General features: G+C 52.2%; 1 long non-coding RNA gene across 1 annotated transcript; it reads left to right on the top strand.

The window, feature by feature from the left end:
- The first annotated feature begins 6,568 nt into the window (after positions 1–6,568).
- LOC122028697 lies at positions 6,569–7,084 on the top strand. The gene is made up of 3 exons (XR_006124918.1): positions 6,569–6,645; positions 6,736–6,832; positions 7,025–7,084. It is a non-coding gene; the product is annotated as an uncharacterized LOC122028697 (long non-coding RNA).
- The last annotated feature ends 261 nt before the right edge of the window (positions 7,085–7,345 follow it).

The following is a 7,345-nucleotide window of genomic DNA, read 5'->3' as shown; positions in this document are numbered from 1 at the left end:
GGCTAATTGCCGAGGGCTGCCCAACTGGCCTGTGATGATGTCCGCGAGATCTTCTCGAAATGCGTGCAAATCTCCGCCATTATGGTTGAGCACGCGGATTCTACCTCATGATGGGGCTCATTAAATGCCTTCCTCTGACCGAGTGCCACGTGGCGCTGTTGACGTCATCGCACGGCCGCCGCCTTACGCCCGATGCGACGTTCACCGGTTTGAAATAGATGGTTGGATGTGGGCCTCGGGTTATGTGACCTGCATCCAACGGCTCGGACGGGTCGAGCCCATCCTTATAAAGCTCTCGTCGCCTTCTTCCGCCGCACTCTCGCCTTCGCGTGCTCAGCAGCGTTCCTTGCGCTCCTTGCTCCGGTGACCTCGTCCTTCGGCCCTCCGGCGACCCTTTGCCCTGTTCTTTCGATCCTCATCTTTTTTGTAAGGTTCTTTGCCTTTCTCTCTGCGATTCTGTGTTTTCTTTGTGTTCTTTGCCGCATTCTCGTTTTTTGGTTACTGTTCCGTTCATCTCCCTCAAGCCTTTGTGTTTTCTCCCGATTTCTGCCTCCTCCACTGTTCCGACGATGGCTAGCTCTTTCCAGCCCGTGGACCTTGCTCTCGGCCCATGGTATACTACTACGGAGTCGCGGTTCGATCGGCGTGATGCCGAGAGCCTGATTAACGCTTTTGACATCCCTTCCGATTTCGAATTGATTTTACCTTCGCCTTCCGCTCGGCCACACAACCCTCCGCGCGGCACTATCTATTTTTTCCGTGAACAATTTATAGCCGGTCTGCGGTTTCCTCTCCACCCCTTCATCGTTGAAATTTACAATTTCTTTGGCATTCCGCTTGCCCAGTTGGTTCCCAACACTTTTCGCCTTTTGTACGGAGTTGTGGTATTATTTAAGATACACAACATTCCCCTCCACCTGGAAGTATTCTATTATTTCTACTATCTCAAGCAGTCCGAGCCGGGCACTTATCTGTTTCAGGCTCGGCCCGGCTTAGTCTTTTTTGATAAACTGCCCTCTTCCAACAAACATTAGAAAGAGAACTTCTTCTTTCTTCATATTCCCGGCCAGCTCCCTTTCCATACTAAGTGGCAGGTCGAATCGTCCACTTCTCCTGAGCTGAAGAAGTATAAAACCCAACCGGACTACCTTCAAGCAGAGAATATGCTAGCCAGTCAGAAGCTCGATATCAACAAGCTCCTACTTGAAGGAGTGATGTATATATTCGGTTTGAGTCCGAGCCGGACCCCCCTCCCGAGTAGCTTCAGTAAGAAATTTACTTGTGCATTTGTCTTGAGTTCTAATTGATTTTCTTCTCTTTTCCTTGCAGCGAACGTCCTAATGGAGTCTGTGCTGCTCGGGATCTTGAAGAGAAAAGCGGTCGCGCTCGAGGCGGCAGCGGCCAAGGAAATGGAGCAGTTGGGCATTGCTCCGGTCGGCTCTCACGAGGGTGAGAGCGAGACCAATGCAGGGGAGTCGGCCGCTCAGGCTTCACCTCTGGATGCGGCTGGCGGTGCAACTTCTGGCAAGGAACCGACCGTTCGGGAGGAAGACTCCGATCCGGAGGACGAGCTCCCACTCGACAGGAAAAGACGACGTGTTAAGATGCCTCTCTGTTCGACCACCTCTGCAGTGCAAGTGTCCGAGCGGACGGGCACTGCATCTCCCCGCGACAAAGCGCCATCGGTCAAGGCGCTCTCCTCCGACCGGACCCCGTCTCAACTGGATCCGCCTGCGAACCCCCTCGAAGCGGTGTCGGTCCGCTCTCTTCCTCCTGCACCCCGCCGAGTCCTCCGCTCGGACATTCTATCCACAATGTCCAGCCCGGCCTCCGATCCTTCGGCGTCCGCTCACATGACTCCTGGCCGGCGCCGCACTACTAGGGCCACCCTGTACCTCCCTACTGAGGTGTTCATGACAGAGTCAAATCGGCCAAGGGCTCCTGAACACATGATCACTATCAAGGGGCCCCTTGTTGAGATGTGGGCGGACGCCCGGGCCTGTGTCGCTGTGATGTCGGTCGGCAAACTGGCTGACAACCACATGCAGCAGGCCACAGGGGTAAGTTTCACTCCTGTTCTTTTATGTAGTCTTCCCGGTTGGCATTTTAACACCCCTGCGTACATCAAAGATGGGTGGAAGAGATCGCTGTCGCCAACCGCTTGGCTATGGTGGAGGAGGAGCTGAAGAGGCTGAAGAGTCCTAGCGGCCCATTTTCTTCTCAAGGCCCTTCATATGTCGAGCTGCAGAAGGAGCTTGCAAAGACCAAAGACTTGTTGGAGGCCAAGCGGAAGAAGACGGCCGACCAAGCCTACATGCTGGCCCAATACGAGAAGCAGGTCAAGACCTTTGACCGGAAGATAGAACTCACCACCACTCGGAAAAATACCGCTATCGCCGACCTGGAAGCGAAGAACGTGGAGGCCCACGCCCTGGAACAGCGGGTAAAAGAGTTGGCGGATTTACTGGACCGCGAGAAGAAGGGCCGTTCGGTCGAGGCGGCGGCTCTCAGGGACGATTTGAAGGCCCTGCAAGAAGCTCTCGACGCTTCCCGCGCCGCCTTCAAAGAGTACCAGGAGGCGGAGCCAGGCCGTCGCCACCTTGAGGCAGAAGTACATCTGCTCGGAGGAATTTTCTGAAAAGGTCTGCGAACAGATGGTTATTGCCTTCAAGTTGGCCATCACCGCCACGACGGACTATCTGAAGTCCAAGGGTCAGCTCCCCGAGCCCGTGGTCATCCCTGCTACGGAGCATGCGGCGCTTCTCACCACCATTCCGAAGCATGTTTTCAATTATCTAGAATGAAGTGTTTTCTGTAATCCTTCCGATCGGCGAACTTATAAATGTAATTTTGGAATGCCAATTTTTGCTCTTCCGTGATGTGTTTTTCTCGTAACCGCTCGACCTTCATTCCGCACGGAACTCCTGTTAGTTTTTCGTTAGAAGGCTTTTTCTCAATTGCGCCGCTCGGTCAAAACGACCTTCATTCCGCATGGAACTTCTGATAGTTTTTTATTGAAGTGTTTTTCTCAACTGCACCGCTCGATCGAACAACCTTTCATTCCTTTAGCTTTTTGCTGGTTGGCGCTAGTAGGCGCACGCCATTATTTTATTCTTGTCCTTAGGCTCAAGGCTCGCTGATCATCGGCCCTAGACGATGGGCCTTAGTATATCTGCGCGACGCTGTCCCGTCCGAGGGGTTTATAGTCGCTGGTCTGACTCTAGAGTTTAACGTCGCCGCTCGACGGTCTTCAGGCCGGGGGGTTTATAGTCGCCGGTCTGACTCTAGAGTTTAACGTCGCCGCTCGACGGTCTTCATGCCAGGAGGTTTATAGTCGCCGGTTCGACTCTAGAGTTTAACGTCGCCGCTCGACGGTCTTCCGACCGGGGGGTTTATAGTCGCCGGTTCGACTCTAGAGTTTAACGTCGCCGCTCGACGGTCTTCAAGCCGGGGGATTTATAGTTGTCGGTTCGACTCTAGACTTTAACGTCGCCGCTCGACGATCTTCCGACCGAGGGGTTTATAGTCGCCGGTTCGACTCTATAGTTTAACATCGCCGCTCGACGGTCTTCAAGCCGAGGGGGTTTATAGTCGTCGGTTTGACTCTAGAATTTAACGTCGCCGCTCGACGGTCTTCCGACAGGGGGTTTATAGTTGCCGGTTCGACTCTAGAGTTTAACGTCGCCGCTTGACTGTCTTCCGACCGGGGGGTTTATAGTCGCCGGTTCGACTCTAGAGTTTAACGTCGCCGCTCGACGGTCTTCCGACCAGGGGGTTTATAGTCGCCAGTCCGACTCTAGAGTTTAACGTCGCTGCTCAACGGTCTTCAAGCTGGGAGGTTTATAGTCGCCGGTCCGACTTTAGAGTTTAACGTCGCCGCTCGACGGTATTTAGGCCGGGGGGTTTATAGTCGCCGGTTCGACTCTAGAGTTTAACGTCGCCGCTCGACAGTCTTCCGACCGGGGGGTTTATAGTCGCCGGTCTGACTCTAGAGTTTAATGTCGCCGCTCGACGGTCTTCCGACCGGGGGGTTTATAGTCGCCGGTCTGACTCTAGAGTTTAACGTCGCCGCTCGACGGTCTTCAAGCCGGGGGGTTTATAGTCGCCGGTCTGACTCTAGAGTTTAACATCGCCGCTCGACGGTCTTCGTGTCGGGGGGTTTATAGTCGCCGATTTGACTCTAGAGTTTAACGTCGCCGCTCGACGGTCTTCTGACCGGGGGGTTTATAGTCGCCGGTTCGACTCTAGAGTTTAACGTCGCCGCTTGACGGTCTTCCGACCGGGGGGTTTATAGTCGCCGGTCCGACTCTAGAGTTTAACGTCGTCGCTCGACGGTCTTTAAGCCGGGGGGTTTATAGTCGCCGGTCTGACTCTAGAGTTTAACGTCGCCGCTCGAAGGTCTTCATGCCGGGGGGTTTATAGTCGTCGGTTCGACTCTAGAGTTTAACATCGCCGCTCGACGGTCTTCAGGCCGGGGGGTTTATAGTCACCGGTCCGACTCTAGAGTTTAACGTCGCTACTCGACGGTCTTTCGACCGGGGGGTTTATAGTCGCCGGTTCGACTCTAGAGTTTAACGTCGCCGCTCGACGGTCTTCCGACGGGGGGGTTTATAGTCGTCGGTCCGACTCTAGAGTTTAACATCGCCGCTCGACGGTCTTCAAGGAGTTTTGTCATTTGGCAACAAATGCTCATATCCTTTCTCTTTTTTAGTTTTCACTCCTGCAGCCAAAGGATACAGACGAACAAAGCATACATGAGATAATTTACACCGGCGCACCTTTCACCCCACTCGGTACGGCTGGAGATGGTTTGCGCTCCATGGTCATTCTAGCCGTCGTCCGTCCTCATCTTCCAGATAGTATGCACCCGATCGGGGCTTCTCGACGACTCTGAAGGGTCCCGTCCAGGGAGCTACCATCTTACTCACATCGCCGACCGACTTCACCTTCTTCCATACTAGGTCGCCGACCTGGAATGCTCTGGGAATTACACGCCTGTTGTAATTCTGCTTCATTCTTTGTCGGTACGCCATCAGCCGAACGGCTGCTTTAGCTCACGCTCCGTTGACTAGGTCCAGCTCCAGCTGTCTCTGCTCGGCGAAGGCCCCCGGCAGTTTATGAGTTGACCAAGCGAAGACGTCGTAGTTTCACTGGAGACATCCGATCAGCTCCTCCTTCTAGCCTGCCTCCAGGTCGGACGCTATGAAAGTCGTGGCCTCTGATCGGGTGGGGTGGATCTGTACCTCCTCCTTTTCTTCATAAACTAGAGAAGGTGGCTTTTCGGTTATAGCATTTACCTTGACTCATGGCACTTTCTGAGTGGATTTAGCCTCCGCTCGGACCATCTCTACGTAGCATCGCCGGGCTTCCAGTTGATTCCCTCGGACTTCTCCAACTTGGTCTTCTACTGGGAACTTGATTTTCTGGCAGAAGGTGGAGATGACCGCTTGGAACTCATTGAGAGTCGGTCGCCCCAAAATCACATTATATGCGGAGGGAGCATCGACTACAATGAAGTTGGCAGCCCGCGTTCTCTTGAGCGACTACTCTCCCAGCGAGATAGCCAGCCAGACCTGTCCGACCGGTAAAACTTCATTACCGGTGAACCCGTAGAGGGGGGTTGTCATCGGCAGCAACTCGGCTCGGTCGATTTGCAATTGGTCGAATGCCTTTCGAAAGATTATGTTGACCGAGATGCCTGTATCAATAAAGATGCGGTGAATAGTGTAGTTAGTTATTACCGCTCGGATGATGAGGGCGTCATCATGTGGGACTTCGACTCCTTCGAGGTCCCTAGGACCAAAGCTAATCTCGGGCTCGTTCGCCCGCTCCTGACTACAACCAACTGCATGGATCATGAGCTGCCTTGCATGCGCTTTTCATGCTTTGTTGGAGTCGCCTCCGGTCGGCCCTCCAGCGATAATGTTGATTTCACCCCTCAGCGCATTTGTAAAATACCGAAAATGATAAGGGAATTTTCCGGAATTTTTAGAAATTTTTCGAGAATTTTTCGGAGCTCGTATGGACATGTTAATGGGGACAAAAACAGGGTCCGGGAAAGGTCTGTTTAGGTTACCCTGTTTTAATGAGGAAAAGATTTATTTTCTTTTCCTTTTCCTTTTCTTTTTCTTTATATTTTTCTTTATTTCCTCGCCGTTTCTTTTCTCACTCGCGCACCCGAGCGCACCCTTTCTCCTCGCGCCGACGCCTCTTCCTCGTGCTCGACTCCTTGCCCTAACCGCCGGCCCCGGCGGTTCTCTCCTCTGCCGACGCCAGCGACCCTCCTCTCTGCCTTAGTTCTACCGCCGGCCGAACCCCGAACCTTGTTTCTTCTTCTTTCCGTGTGCCCTAGCGCCGCCACCCGAGAACCCGCGCCTTCTCTCGATTGGTGGCAGCGCCGAGACGAAGCCGAGCGCCGGTGTACTGCCGCTGTTGCTCTTTTGCACAGTGCCGGCCAATTTCTTCTCTGCCGCCGGCGACTAGAGCCACCGCCGATCGCTCTGTGCCCTTCTACTTCTCTGCCGCCACTCTAACCGGAGCCGAGACCTTCTCACAGCAGTGCTGCCGACCGGAAATCCTCTGTGCCCTAGCTGTGAGCATTTCTTCCTCCTCAGAGCAGTGGTGATACGGTATTGTGACAGAAAGGTGAGGGTTTAGGTCGTGGTCTAGTGTTCTGTTCTTGTTCTATAGCTACTGTTGATCATAACATTAGATCGGTACCTTTTGGTTTTTCAGATCCTTGGTACAACAGATCGGCGATATTAGAGTTGCCCTATTCCGGCAGCCACTTTTTGTAGCAATCGACAGCACCTTTCCTGCCTGTTGAATTAAGGTAAGGATTAGGGTTTTGATATTTGTGGTAGATTATTGCTAGTTGAGTTAGCAATAATTAATAATTAGGTTTGGAAGTTAGGTAATGGTGTAATTGGGGTTAACGAAACTAACCCTAACTGGTTAGTGGGTTAGAAATTTATTTAGCTATTTGTTTATAATTAAATTAGCTAAACTGTGCGATTTAACACAGGACTTTGATTCGAGACGAGCATCTCGACGTCCGAGTTGGACCATTTCGATTGGAGGCGGGTACTTTGACTTATGTCTTTTGATATGCATGATAATATGTTTAACATATAATAATAATTGTGTTACCTGTTTATTTCGGTTGGTCACTACATGATTAGTACATGTTGTTTGTTTATTATCTACCTGATCACATATGCCTTAGGTAGTGACCTAACCACATGCTCTGTTATATTCTGGATCTAGGGTTTATTTGATACCCTCTTGATTTGTGTACCTTCTATTTGATACGCCTTCTTGTGGTACACACTTTGTATCTATTTAT

This window comes from Zingiber officinale, chromosome 10B (genome assembly GCF_018446385.1).
Source record: "Zingiber officinale cultivar Zhangliang chromosome 10B, Zo_v1.1, whole genome shotgun sequence".
NCBI lineage: Eukaryota > Viridiplantae > Streptophyta > Magnoliopsida > Zingiberales > Zingiberaceae > Zingiber > Zingiber officinale.
This window is presented reverse-complemented; position numbering and strand designations above follow the sequence as displayed.